The 15,372-nt window shown below is 39.4% G+C and overlaps 1 protein-coding gene across 1 annotated transcript in view; it reads right to left on the bottom strand.

The window, feature by feature from the left end:
- Positions 1-15,372, bottom strand: part of GRIN3A (glutamate ionotropic receptor NMDA type subunit 3A) — a 164,925-nt gene that overhangs the window by 79,807 nt on the left and 69,746 nt on the right. The gene's annotated exons all lie outside the window — the stretch shown is intronic.

Below are 15,372 nucleotides of genomic sequence, written 5' to 3' on the forward strand. Positions count from 1 at the left end.
ACGAGCCGTGAGATCATGACCTGGGCCGATGTGGGACGGTCAACTGACTGAGCCACCCAGGCGCCCCAGGGCTATTTTATTTTATATGCTTGTTTTGTATAATCTACTTTTTTTACTTGACTGTATATCTAGCTCATTTTTTTTCTTAACAGCAACATTATATTCCAGGGAAAGAATGTACCCTACTTTATAGCCAGTCTCCTCTTAATGAGTAGAAATGATTTCTAGACTTTCAACAGTATAAACAATATCTGTTTTGTTTTGTTTTGTTTTGTTTTTAAGTTTGGTGGGCACCTGGGTGGTTCGGTTAGTTAAGTGTCTGACTTTTGATTTCGGTTCTGGTCATGATCTTATGTTTTATGAGTTTGAGCCCAGCATTGGGTTCTTTGCCATCAGTGCAGAGCCTGCTTGGGATTCTCTCTCTCCTCTCTCTGCTCCTTCCCTGCTCTCTTTTTCTCTCAAAATAAATACATAAACTTTTAAAAACAAATTTTATTTTTGTAAGTAATCTCTATGTAGAGCCAGTGTGGGGCTTGAGCCCAGGACCCCAAAACAAAGAGTCTCGCGTTCCACCTACTGAGTCAGCCAGGTGCCCCTAAGTAGTATGAACAATATCTTAAAGAACAGAGACTGATTTAGTCTCTCTTTTCTCTGAACAAAATTTTTGTGAGTTGAGTAGTGCTCAGGTAGAGTGGAGTAACAGTTTGAGAGATTTCCCAGAGGTTAATTAGCACCAGTGTTCATACTTGGACACCACAGCTTCGTTTGGAGACTCTGAACTGTAGCCAAGAGAGGAGAGGCTGCCATCTTAGAGGAGTGGTGACAGGGGAGAAGAACGGCATCTGCGACTGTCACAGTGGTGCTGGGGAGAAGACACTATGCAGATAAGTAAGCCCTCCTTAGTTAGGAAGTGCCCGGAAGGACACATTCCTATTGCAACACTTCCCTGGGAAGGGTGTTCATGATGATGATGGTGAGAATGGGGTGGGAGCTAATCCTTTCTGGATCTGTGTCTCTCACTTCTTCATCCCACACATACTGTGTGTACAGATTCAAATGTCACAGCCTCAGCAGTAGTCTCTGCCTTTGAATCACCTCTGTGTGTGAGCAGCCTTCCCAGACTAAGTCCAGGGGTGGGGAAAGGACTACCTCAAATATACCAGGTTGGAAAGAACATACTTTCTACATATGTAAATGAAATACTTAGTAGGAATAATCAGTCAGATTTTGTTGGGTATGAATCCTGCCTCTACTATTCATTAGCTATATGGCTTGGACAAGTTACCTAATTTCTTTTAGCCCCATTTCCTCATCTGTATGGATGCAGTAAAATTTAAATGAGAGAAATCTATGTAAAGCAGTTAGCAGAGTCCCTGGAACATGGCTGGTATCCAATAAATGTTATTATCACTATTACTTACTGATGTTTTCAGTTTCTGTCTCTGAAACTGTCACTGGTCTTATTATGAAGCTAATACATACATACATACATACGAAAGTTCATATGTATGTCCCTCAGGACTGATCACCATTTTAAATATGTAAATCATGGGAGATACATATATTTATATACATACATTCACTTATATTCTTATTTGCCAATAGATTCACTTCCATTAATTTTATATTGTCAGATCACACATGAAAAAAGCTCTAATCCGGGGCGCCTGGGTGGCTTAGTTGGTTGAGCGTCCGACTTTCGCTTGGGTCATGATCTCGCAGTTCGTGGGTTCGAGCCCCGCGTCAGGCTCTGTGCTGACTGCCAGCTCAGAGCCTGGAGCCTGTTTCAGCCTGTGACTCCCTCTCTCTCTGACCCTCCCCTGCTCACGCTGTCTCTCTCTCTCTCCTAAAAATAAATAAAACATTAAAAAAAAATTAAAAAAAAAAAAAAAGCTCTAATCCAAATATGATTTAAGGAGATGTTGACATCTTGTTTTGGTTGGCGTGAGGATCTTCTGTCATTTGGCATTTTTAAAGCAGCAGCTTCCTAATAAAATGCTATGGTAAGTGCAGTTCTTGAGTTTGAAAAGTATTAATGGATTCTGACAAACAAAATCTTTCTGAACTCAAGCCATAAATAACATCATGTTATATATAATTTTTACACTATATATGATGTATACATTGTACATATATACACACTTAATATATATGCACATATATACACAGTATATGTAATATATATACAATATATTATATATGCATATATATGTATCTGTGCATTTGGGTGGAGCAGGCCTGTACACAGCTGCAGTTGGGAAAGTGCACTCTAACTTAGCTGAATTTCCCAGACGGAGTTCACAAAGGAGCTGAGCTCACAGTTAAGTCTCCTGACATGCCACTGGATGGATACCCAGGGTGGTTAGATCATGCTAGCTCCTGATCTGATTAAGGATCAAAATGTGAAATTGAGGCTAAATCATAAAAATCCAGCACTCATCTTAATTCACACTGTAAGGAATTAAAATATGTATTTTAGACATAAGAGAAGCCCCTTCAGGGGTTGCCTGAAACTTCTTTGGACACACAGATATTTATTAAGCATGAAAATGAGATTCTTCACAAAGCAAGCCCTCAAACCTAAGCTGCATCGAACTTTTACTTATCTAACATCAGGACTTTGTCCTCTGTATCATCCTATGCTATCTCCTACTGGAGCTTTCTTTTTATTCATTTCATAGTATCTAATATGAGAGTGGTTCAAATGCTTGTAAGACAAGATGTGTCCAGCAGGACAGAGGCAGAGGGTGGGAGCCCCTCCCACTTGCAGGTGGAGGGTGTAGCCACAAGATTTCCACATTATGTCCAAGAATGACTTGGAGTAACTTAGCTCTCCCTAATTACAAATGTGTGTCCATTTAACATGTGTTAACTTTTAAAGTAAGGTAAATATATGTGTGTGAACACAGAGTTGATGGACATGTGTACTGATAATTGTTTATTATTAAGATGTGAATAGTTATAGATATCCAATGATATATTTATTGGTACAGAAAGTATCTATGCATACAGATATTGCTTGCTAAGCAAGTTAATAATGTAAACAAAGTTATAAGCCAATTTTCCACTAATTTAAGAGAAACGTTTGCAAAAATTTGGCGCATTCTCTGTATTCAAATGAAGGAAGTGATCTTAGACACTCATTAATGCAAACCCAGCAGGGTGTCTAACTGAAGACACTTTGCTGCTGTTAGTATGAATTACTGTGTCTATTTGAAAGTAATAAAGCTGCAATTATTTTTAAAAATTCTATAAAGACACCCTCTCAAAAATATTTTGGAAGTAGGTGAAGAAATAAACAGATTATATGCTCATTTGTTCTATTTTCCATTTATCAGTCTGAATTAGCAAAATCTTTTTGGTGTTTCAAAGTTTTTTATATTGAAGAACAGGAAGGGAAGGGAAATACACAACTGTTCAACTCCTAATGGGTGTCAGGTGCCCTGTGTCTGATCTTTACTGAACTACCTACTCCATAATCTGCCACCAGGGACCCAGAACCACCCAGGCTAGGGCAATGTGACCTGGCTCATGTTCTCATTCAAGGATCTACACCTCTGATCCTTGGCTCCACTACGGGCATCATGGTCTTAGGTTTTTTTTTGCTTTGATGATCTGATTATACCAATCTCATGGCTCAAACACTTCAGGTCACTCTTGGATATAACTTGGAGCTCACGTGGTATACTCTGCCAATTGCAAATGAGAGGTGCTCCTACCCTTTGTCTCTCTATTCTACTGGACACATGTTGATCACCTCTGCTTGGCATCATAACAAGTCCATTATGTACCCAACACTTATTTAAATGAGTGATTGCTATAGGCTTAGACTCTAGGGATATAGATATTTTATTTTATATAGATCTGGTCTCCACTCTGATGTAGTTTATAAATTAGTGGTAGATGGAATCAGAACTTCAGCTAGACTTCACATCCATTTTCTCCTCTAATCTTTTCAAATGAGGTCACAGAGGCTACGCCAAGTGACTTGCCAAACATCATGCAGCTAACCTATGATTGAGGCATGCTTCAAACTTGGATCTGTCCAACACTAGAATTTTTCCCTTTGGATCATATAGTACATTGCCACATACTGTGGCTTTCCTTCTATTTGTTCCATAGCATCTAGTAGGAGAATGGTTTTATTTAAAATTTTAAACTTTATTTCAGAGAGAGGAGAGATTACAAGTGGGGGAGAGAGGCAGAGAAACAGAGGGAAGGAAGGAGGGAGGGAGAGGGAGGGATGGAAGGAGGGAGGGAGAGAGAGANGTAGGCTCCATGCTCATTGCGAAGCCCATTGAGGGGCTCAATCCCACGACCCTGGGACCATGACCTGAGCCAGTCAAGAGTCAGACACTCAACCGACGGAGCCACTGAGGCAACCTACAAGAATGGTTTTGAATGGTCTTTTTGAATGATGTTTCTCCCTATAGAAGGCTATAGCCCTACTCTGATGATGCTGCCATTTTTCATTCATTTATTAATCGAACAACATTTGTTGAATATTTACTGTTCACCCAATATGGTGAGAATCTGGTGGTGAACAATGGGACAATTAACAAGTAAACAAATAGATGACATGACAATTTCAGATTGTGCCAACTCCTATGAATCAACTGAGTGGGAATAATATTTTTCTTCTGAAAGTCTCTGTGGAAAGCACAGCATCTTTATATATTTTATGTTTATTTATTTATTTTTTAGAGAGACAGAAAGAGCAGGGTCCGATGTGGGGCTTCATCTCACTAACTGAACTGAGAGATCATGACCTGAGCTGAAATCAAGAGTAGGGTGCTTAACCAACTGAGCCACCCAGACACCTCAGCATCTTTAAAATGTAAATATTTTACTACAGGACCTTACCCTGCCTGGATTCACTGCAGACAGCAGCAGTGACTGTGGAGCAAACATCGCTGCTGTGACTATTGTCTCATGTCTAAATTATTCTCATTCTTGGCTTATTATGTACTTTCTCATTACATAAATAAGCCATGAACACTTGGATAGAAATATGTGAATACTCTAGAAAATATGGATGAAAATACTAAAATATTTCCTGTAGTTACACTGCTCAGATATCAGTACTATTTAACATTGTATTATATTTCCTTCTGGTCACTTCTCTTTATAGCTTAATGTATGCATATTAAAAAATTAAAAATACACTATATACTTCTATATCCCAACTTTTCACTTAACTCATATTTTGATTTTTTGACATTTTAATTATAATTTTTTTAGTTGAAGTATGGTTGACATATATTATTATATTAGTTTCAGGTGTATGATTGTCTAACATCCTAAAAGCTCTTCAGAATCATCTCTACCGGCTATATTTTTATAGAACATAGGGATATTATAATGTATTACTTGTATTATTTCTGGACATTTACATGGTTTCCTAGTTTTTGCTATTTTGGGTAAGACTGCAATGAATCTTTGTAATAAATTATTGCCCATATATTTTAGTTATTTCCTTTGGATGGATTCCTAGACATGGAAGGAAGTCAAAAGTAAAGGGGCATAAACCCTTTTAAGGCTCTTGATACAAATGGCCCAGCTGATTTATGAACATATTGTATCAACCTACCCTCCCAATAGCAGTGTGTGCTGGTCTTAATGTACTTCAACCAAGACTGAGAGCTATCAGTAAAACATTCCTAATATGATAGGTCAAAATATCATCTCATTACTGTTTCAATTAGCATTTCTTCGAATCAATTACAAGTAATATTTAATTTGTTTATATTTGTTGGTCAATTGTACTTCCTTTCTGAATTTCTATTAACATTCTTTATTTCGTTTCTTTTTTTTTTTTTTTTTTTTTTTGGGCNCCTGAACTCACGACTCTGAGATCAAGACCTGAGCTGAGATCTAGAGTTGGACCTTAAACAACAGAGCCAGCCAGGCGCCCCTGAATTGCCGTTAATATTCTAATTTATTATCTGATTTTGACATTACTTAATGTATACCTTGCTTTCTTCCTGAAAAGATTTAAGGCAGCTTAAAGGTCACACAAAATACAAGACAGGATAAATTAAAATAGGATGAAGTAGGAAAAAAACCCAATATGAAGCCAGGAGTGATGCTTTTTAAAATGTGTAACACAACGAAAATAAATCTGCTGTTAGTGGGCAAGCAATTGGCCTCCAAACCTTCCAGAAGTTAGCTCAGAAAGAGAACCTTGCCATTCACCCAGGTCACAGCAAATGAGAAAGAGATAGGGAGAAAGAGACAGAGAACTAATGTTTAAGATAAATGTAATTAATATTGGTATTAAAATATGACAAGACTTTTAACTATTCTTATTCGTGCCCCCAGTTGTCAGACACAATGCAAGTTACTTTACTTGGATTATTTTAATTTCCATGACTACTCAGTGGGAGCGCGTACTGGATTAATACTGTTTACAACAGTGCTCAGCATATCAGAGTGGTCAATGAGTATTAAATTTTCTGTTATTATTACTAAGATTAAGTCTTTCAATATCTAGAAGAACAAATCCCTTGAATCTTCTTTTTTGTATATTAAATTGAATATGTATGAAAAGAATCTATTCAAAGCCCCAACCCCTCCCCTCCTTACAGACAAAACTCTCAGGTGTCTGTGCTTTGCCCTAACTCTTTGTTTTCTTAGGTCATGGTGCCTTTCATTATCAGAAAATAGACCCCAAATACAAAACATAATATTCTCTAGCCTGATCACAACCCACATCTTGGACCAGCCCCCGGACAGAGCCTCTTGAGAACCCTGCTACCTTCTGCTCTACCTGGCCAAGAGTTGCTCCCCTCCCTCCATGGGCAAGCTATAACCCTCTCACAGCCTTCAAACCCCCTTAAAAGGTCCAGCCTGGGGGCACCTGTGGCTCAGTCTGTGGAGCATCTGACCCTTAAAAAAAATTTTTTTTAATGATTATTCATTTTTGAGAGAGAGACAGAGAGACAGAGCATGAATGGGGGAGGGCAGAGAGAGAGGGAGACACAGAATCCGAAGCAGGCTCTAGGTTCTGAGCTGTCTGCACAGAGCCTGATGCGGGGCTTAAACTCATGAACCTCGATATCATGACCTGAGCTGAAGTTGGGTGCTAAACCAACTGAGCCACCCAAGTACTTCAAGCAACCGACTCTTGATTTCAGCTCAAGTAATGATCTCAAGGTTGTGAGATTGAGCCCCCCGTGGGGCTCCACACTGGGAGTGGAGCCTGCTTGGGCTTCTCTCTCTCCTTCTCTCTGTGCCCCTTCACTGCTGGCGGGCAGGTAGAAACACGCTCTCTCTTAAAAAAAAAAAAAGGCCCAGCCTGACATTTCTGTAGATGCCGGGCTCCTCTCCTCCCTTGGACAGGGAATAAACTCTTCCCTGCTTATTGCTCTACTCTTTGTCATGCGTGTCACTGGCCACCCTAAAAACATATATTTTAGCAGATTCAGCAACAGTCAAACAAGCCAACAAATATGTCCTTTGGGATTTTAATTGGATTTGCTTTAAAACCTATTAACTAATCAAGTAGAAATTTACCATCTCTAAATATTCAGTCTTCCAATTCAGTAATATGGCAGTTTGCTTATTTATTTATGATTTATTAAAACGACCTTACTGAGGTATAATTCACATACCATACAATTCACCCACTGAAAGTGTATAATTGGATATGTTTTCATATGTGCAAGATATGCACAGCTATCAGCACATCCTATTTTTTTTTTTATCCAAACCATGTTGTGTTTTGTACATGAGGAAGTGTGTTAATGCAGTTCTCACAGAGAACACGTCCCTGATCTACCATAGGGTTTTACTGCCAGAGTGAATGGGATGTGTCTCCTCTTAGGTTTTCTAGCTGGACATACATGGAACCCGTGAGAAGTGCAGCTCTTTTCAGACTATTGCACTTCTCAGAATTTTCTTCTTTTAAGAGGTTTTCTCTCTAGAATGTCTGTCCACTCTTCCTATTCCTTGCCCTACTCTTGCCCCCCTTTCCATGGCTTTCCAATCTCATAGCTCATGATGGAGTAGTCACGACTGCAGTTCTCTCTCTCCGAACTTAGGGCTTCTGTACACACTGCCTTGTCACCCTGAGGTGCTCTTCTCCTGACACCATCTCTGGCTCCTTGTTAGCTCATTTACATCCTTCTGATCTCAGACTGGAGGCTGAGATTCTCCATTCAGATCAGGTCTCCTGTGAGGCTCTCAGATTCTGTTGTATTTTCTTTTGCAGTGACTTACCACGATTTACATCACTAGCTGATTTATGTGCTCCCTTGATTAATGTCTTTCTTTCCCACTAAACTCCATGCTGCAAAGGCAGCGTCTGTTTTCACTGCTAAATTCCCAGCCACCGAGCCTGGTGCCTGGAACAGAAGTTGCTGTTACTGGATGAATTAAAGAACGAGTGGATGGTTTGGTGTGGCTCAGTTTTCTTTCCTGTCACCTCAAACTCCATTTTCAGCCTTGTTTGCCTTGGAGTTCTGGCATCCCGCCTTTGTTCAAGGCCTGCCTTTATTACATGAATTCATATGTTTTATTGGGCAGGCACATGCTGTTATATGAAGATCAATAAAGATGGTTTTTATTATTTTGGGAAATGCTTATCATTTCCTACTAGGGCTACGAGAGTGTCCTTTACTTTAATATTTCTGGTTAAAGTTTGCTCTTGCTTTCACAGCAGATCTATTTAATTTTTAATATTTACTTGAAAGTTCACCAGGCTAGGACTGTATTTCTAAAGCAGCAGCATCATTTGCCTGTACAAAAATGGCACTGGCCTCCTATTCCCTCTAAGGAGATGACTTTTTTTTTTATTAGACACACAGAGTTAAAGGGGACATTTTATGTGAGAAGCTGGAAAAGCACTAGAAGGTCCATTAAAATCAGCAAATAGCGCACTTCAGATGCTTATGTAGCCTTTCAACTGGGCCAATTCAACTCTATGAGGGGAGGTGGGGCTTTATTTTTTAGTGTGCTTTGTGATTTATGAAGGGATTTTCTCTTCTTGTCTCATATCTCTGCACACTGAATGTCAATGGCTGGAAGGCTCTAAGAACAACCAAGTCTGTACCTTAGGTCACAGGCCCAGAGGAAGACTTTGCTGGATAAAAATAATGCTGTGGTTTCTATCCATCTGTCCATCATCTCAAAGTGCTAAGAAGAAATGGCTTTGGATGATGAGGCAATGGATATTTGCTTCCATCTGTCTGCTTTACTCTAGTTTCTGCATTGCCTGTAATGAATAGTGCTAGTTTTATGTCAGAGAAATACCCATATAAGTTCTATTAAATACATCACTCATAAATTCTTGCTTTCATGGTCTTATGCTTCAAGAGCCCACCTGCTTTGAAGCATGGAGCTTGCTTCCCAGAAGAGTCAGTGGGAGGCTGGGAGAAGCTACATGTATTACTTTTAGTGTAAAATAAATTATTCTTGCAAAAATCATTAAGTGAGGATATAGAACCATCCTCTTGAATTTCATTTGCACAGCAGTCCAGTCCCTCTTCCTTGGGGTTAGCTATGGGAGCAGCCAGCAACAAGATGATTTCTTCCCTCCGACCCCTGTCAGAAAAAGAAAGAAGTATTCCAACCTGCCTTGGCTACTGTAACATGTAGTGAATCATAAACTGCTCTGTTCTGCCCAACATTTTGCTTTTAATTTTACTTGATTCAAATAGTTCCCTGAAGCCAGTGAATCTCAACTCTGAGATGGTGATAAAATATTCACGCTCTTAACAGTTTTATTAATTGTGATAAATGTATAGCCAGCATGCTAAACAGTTATGATCAAGAAGAAATATGGTGCCATTACATTCGCTCTAAGTTATCTAATATCATGGTAACCAATAGTTATGTGGCCAGGGCTCAATTTACTGATGGGCTGTGTGTAAGACAGATCACAAATCTCACTTTTTAAGTCAATAGGTTTTCATCCAAACACATTTTCCCATGGAATCTTTTGTAAGTGGTGTTTGGATTCCAAGACCAAACCAAATTTTTTGTTTTTAAAAAAAGCTGTGGGGCACCTGGGTGGCTCAGTTGGTTAAGCGTCTGACTTCGGCTCAGGTCATCATCTCATGGTTCGTGGGTTTGAGCCCCACGTCAGGCTCTGTGCTGACTGCCAGCTCAGAGCCTGGAGCCTGTTTCAGATTCTGTGCCTCCCTCTCTCTCTGACCCTCTCCTGCTCATGCTGTCTCTCTCTCTCTCTCTCTCTCTTTCAGAAATAAATAAAACATTTAAAAAATTAAAAAAAATAAAAATAAAAAATAAAAGAAACTGTAGTCAAAATTGTTGGCTAGAAATAGAAACCTCTTACAGAAACCCACTATTATTATAATTTAAAATAATATATGCCACAGAATGGTAGGAGGAAAAGGAAGCAAGAGATGGAACTTTGGGGGGTTCCCTTTTTCAGATGTGGTGGCTTAGATGGCTTCTAAGAGCTGAAGACATCCTAGGAGTATGTTCTTTCATAAGGTGCTTCTAGAGGAGTCTAAGAGGTAGAATTGTCTAAATGTTCAGGCACACAATTATAACAGAGAGGGACAGAGTAACTACAGAAGAGCTGGAGAAGGAAAAGAGCATTAATGTGGAGGCACAGGGAACTCTGCCTGAGGTGAATTAACTGAGCCACAAGGATTGCAACCGGGATGAAAATGGCAACACGGTATAATGCGGGCTGTCCTAACATCTAGCAAGTGAGAAGCACAAAACGGGATGAAAAGAAATAAGACAGATAGTGAGTAGGGGGTGGAAGCAGCTTTACAGTGTGACCAATACACCATACATATCACCTTTCATTCAGATGTAGGGCATTTTCACCTTACAGCAGACACACAAATGTCCCAAGAAAACTACAGACTTCTATGTAAATGACATGTTTTTACTTAATTGAATTAAAAGTCACTTCTATATGACTTTTATGTAAAGGACATATTTTCACTTATCTGAACTAAAATGCCATCAAGCGGATTGGAAAAGTGAAACTGGAGTCTGGAAAAATACTAAGAAAAAGCAAGCCACGTAAACCCAGTGTAATCAGACATAAAATACACGCACGTGCACACTAATAATTCTCACGGTTTGGCACTGGTCGGCCCTTGTCCTCTCTGATAACCACTGGCAAGAAGCTAGACATGGCAGGTAGGATAATATCAGTCTTTATCTCAAGAGAGTAAAAATTCAAGCTATAGAAAGAGGGGTCTGTGTGACTTCATTACAGGGCACCTTTATCTCCTATTTTCCATCTGTCTCTCCACAAATCCTGTTCTCCAACAGTTTGGGACTCCTTTATGTCTGGTGTTTTCCTTCAGACAACAACTTTTCTCCCTACCACCTTCTCCCTTGAGGATCTCATATTCTCTTAGGGCTTTAATACAAAGGATCACCTTCTGGCCAGGATTCCCACCAGCTTTCAGTCTTGCTCTTGAACTCTGGCTTCCAAATGCCTGCTGCATCTCGTCTGAATGTTCAAAACAGATTTTAAGATGCCACGTACGAAACTGAACTGATCACCATATTTTCTAGTCCATGAGTTGTCTTTTCTGCTTCCTTGAATGGTACCACCTAGTAACGCACTCAGACCTGCAACTTTGAAGGAGACTGTTGGCTCTCTCAGTTAACTGTCGAGTCCTACTGACCTGATCACCACCATAGTTCTTGCATCTGTCTTCTTTCTATCAGTGACTATAGCTACAACATTGACTCTGTCGTCTTTCTCTTCTAATCTTGTTTACACGCTGCTACCACAGCAACCATCCTAAATGGATACTGTTCCACTCTGCTATTCCATTGTTCAAGAATGTCAGTGGATAGGGAGCTTGGGTGGCTCAGTCAACTGAGCGTCGGACTTTGGCTCAGGTCATAATCTCACAGTTCGGGAGTTTGGCCTTGTGTCGGGCTCTGAGATCTGCTTCAGATTCTCTCTCTCTCTCTCTCTCTCTGCGCCTCCCCTGCTACTCACTGTCTCTCTTTCTCTCTCTTTCAAATATAAATAAACATTTTTAAAAAATATAAACAAAGAATGTCAGTGGATCTCTACTGTCAGATGCAGTTCACCTGTCTTAGTTGATGTCAGTGATCTTCTGTTATCTCAAGAGAACTTAATTTTTTTATTATTACTTTTTAAGGTTTATTTTAATTTTGATGGGGGGGAGGGACAGAGAGAGAGGGATCAGAGGATCTGAAGTGGGCTTCACACTGACAGTAGTGAGCCCGACGCTCACAGGGTTCGAACTCACAAACTGTCAGATCATGACCTGAGCCAAAGTTGGACACTCAAGCGACTAAGCCACCCAGGAGCCACCAAACTTAATTTTTAGACATAGATCTCCCCTCCTTCCCTTCATGGAACATATGCTATGGCTAAATTGAACTCCTCAAGATATCCTGACTGTGCTTGTACTTCCACCTCAAAGTAGTTCATTCTGTTCCTTTGCTTGGAATGACCATTCCTATGTCTTTGACACACATGTCCAATTTCCAAGTGTTTTTCAAGAATAAGCACACATTTTTATCATGTTAATCAAGCTTCCCTTTGGTATACTAAGTGGAAGGTGATCGCCCTTTCCTTGACCTTTGACAGTATTTCATGTTTTTAAACTTCAGCATCTTTACAACTTACTAAATTGTTTTCTCCTATACTGGTTTTATTTACCTTTGAATTTCTTGACCATTTAGTATAAGAAAAAAGATATAGTCCCCTAAAGAGCTTAGCTCTTCATTCATTCATCGATAGGATGAAAAGTGCCCATCAGTAACTGGGTGTTATATGGAAACCAACTTGACAATAAACTATTTAAAAAAAAGAAGTATCTAAATAAAAAAAAAAAAGAATGAATGCTGAGTGACTGAAAGGGCATGAAAATTATTTTAATCATATCTCTTCATGGGAGGGTGAAGACATTCTGTCATTTGCATAATACCACATATCTGGATGAGAAGTGAACAATTCTGTCACTAACATTATTCACCCAGAGTCCAGAGGTCAAGTATTGCTTAGTCAAATAACCTGGGTATCTTTATGTGTCCAAAACCTAAAAATGAAAGACTTTACAGCATAGAAACAACACTAGAAACAACATTTTGGGTGGAACTTTAGTGGAAATTCATTTACTATCTCAAATTAAAAGTATTTTAGATTTAGTATTGTCCTACTGAATTAAGAACTTACTAGCTATAATACAAAGTCAACTGTCTAGTTCTGCTCACTTTGTCTTGGGGTTGAGTTAGATTTATAAAAACTTCACCTTTTATTCTGGAGGAGTTGGGGATGGAATGAGTGTCTTTTTGCTTAAAGAAATTATTTTACTGCTGTGTGCAGTGTATCTTTATGTTTTTTATTCAATCCCTGAAAATAATCATTGCTTCAGGCTTCTCACACACAGCATCCCTGACTTAATTTTGATAATCCTTGGTTTTGATTAATAAAACTCCAGTCAGTATTGTATTCACCTTTTTACATTAGATATTGGTCTGGAATCTTCACAACAGCCATATATTGGCTTGTTTTTTTGTACTAGATTGGATTGAATGGTTTCCACTTTGAGTTTGTAATTTAAGTACCACATTGGCAAGATTCATGTGAAAAATCTAGGTAAGCCTCTAACAAGACAGTGAACCTTTGGGAGATCTACAGGTCTACTCGGGCAAAGAATAAACAGAGGCTACAAATACCACTGCAAAGTGCAAATGTTGAAGCATCATGAAAATCTCTCTTTAGGGTGACACATTTATTTATGCAACAGACTTATTGGTGCTCACTGAATTCCAGCTCCTAAACTAAAATCCTGAGTATGAATTAAAAGGCAATGCAGTTCCTTGCCTAATCAGTAAGCCACTGTTTGTTGAATCTTTTCATGAGGTTCAGGTCATGAGCTTCCCAGGAGGTTTGCAGTGTATGGGTCAAGTTTCTCATGTTCATTTGTTTGCAGAACAGATTTTATATCTTGATCCAAACCATTCATGAGAATTCTCTAAAGCTGCCTCCAGCCCTCTGGGCCACTCCATCACTTGATAAAGACAGTTATAAATGTCTTATATGTCGATGCTCTATGAAATTAATATTAAATGTTTAATGGAAGGGCATCTGGGTGGCTCCGTCGGTTAAGCGTCCAACTTCGGCTCAGGACATGATCTCACGGTTCATGAGTTTGAGCCTCGTGTTGGNATAAAAGATTAAACAATTTAAAAATAAATGTTTAATAGAATTTTATAGTAAAGATTCAATATCTTGAGACTTGGTGTGAAAAAGAATATTTGAAAAGGCATGAGTATTTCCCAATTTGAAATGCTCAGCTGAGCTCAAGTTGTTTTAAACACAGTGTGTCCCAGGTATGCCCACTGAGTTACAACTTTCTCTAATCTCTCCTAGGTAGGTCGTGCACATGGGAACACACTCCTGCCCTGGATCTGAATTCTGTTCCCTATCAGGACTGTAGTGCTCTCTTGGGTCTTACTCCAGTTTCCTTGAACCCTGACAACCACCTCGTCACTACTAGCCAAGGGGGACGAGGTTCTCCATACTCCTAGTCATTGGAAGGGGTCCTGTTTTAATCCGGAGAGAAACAAATATGGCTCTCCTTGAGTGTCACCACGGCTTTAGTTATTTACCTGAACTCCATCCATCTCCTCCCTTCGCCCCTTAGGGTCAGATGTCTAGGATATCAAACGCAGCCTAGAATAGATATACTTATTTGAATGTCCTTGGACATTATAATGTGGCTGTTGGCACCATCCCCTCAGCCAAGGTGGCCAGCTGTACAGCTCTCCCTACTGTGTAGAGATGCCCTCTTCTTTTTTTTTTTAAAGTGATGTTTTGTCATAGACACTATTTCCATTCTTTTTAAAAAAAATTGTTTTTACGTTTTATTGATTTCTGAGAGAGAGAGAAATACAGCGTGAGCAGGGGAGGGTCAGAGAGAGAGGGAGACACAGAATCTGAAACAGGCTGCAGGCTCTGAGCTAGTTGTCAGCACAGAGCCCGACGCGGGGCTCGAACCCACGAACGTGAGATCATGACCTGAGCTGAAGTTGGACGCTTAACTGACTAAGCCACCCAGGTGCCCCGAGACACCCTCTTCTTAATTAATTCTCCCACTTCAGTTAGTTCAGTACTCCTTGTTCTATGTCCACTGAGTTCTGTCATGTCTGACTCTGAGTGTTTATGATAAAATGTTAGCTCTTTAATTTTAACTCTCTTTAATGGTGAGAAAAAGAGTCTTTACAATTTAAAACATGGATCCTACTATGTATTTTCATTAATTCCCAAGAGAAGTAATAAATCAGTTTCTGAAGTCTGCTTTGTGTGAAAATACTTTGTAAGTCTATTATTCTTTGATGGACATTCTGTGAGATACACAAATAACACAAGAGAAACATACTAATAGATCT

The sequence above is a fragment of the Crocuta crocuta genome, unplaced genomic scaffold (genome assembly GCF_008692635.1).
Source record: "Crocuta crocuta isolate KB4526 unplaced genomic scaffold, BGI_CrCroc_1.0 scaffold211, whole genome shotgun sequence".
Classification (NCBI taxonomy): Eukaryota; Metazoa; Chordata; class Mammalia; order Carnivora; family Hyaenidae; genus Crocuta; species Crocuta crocuta.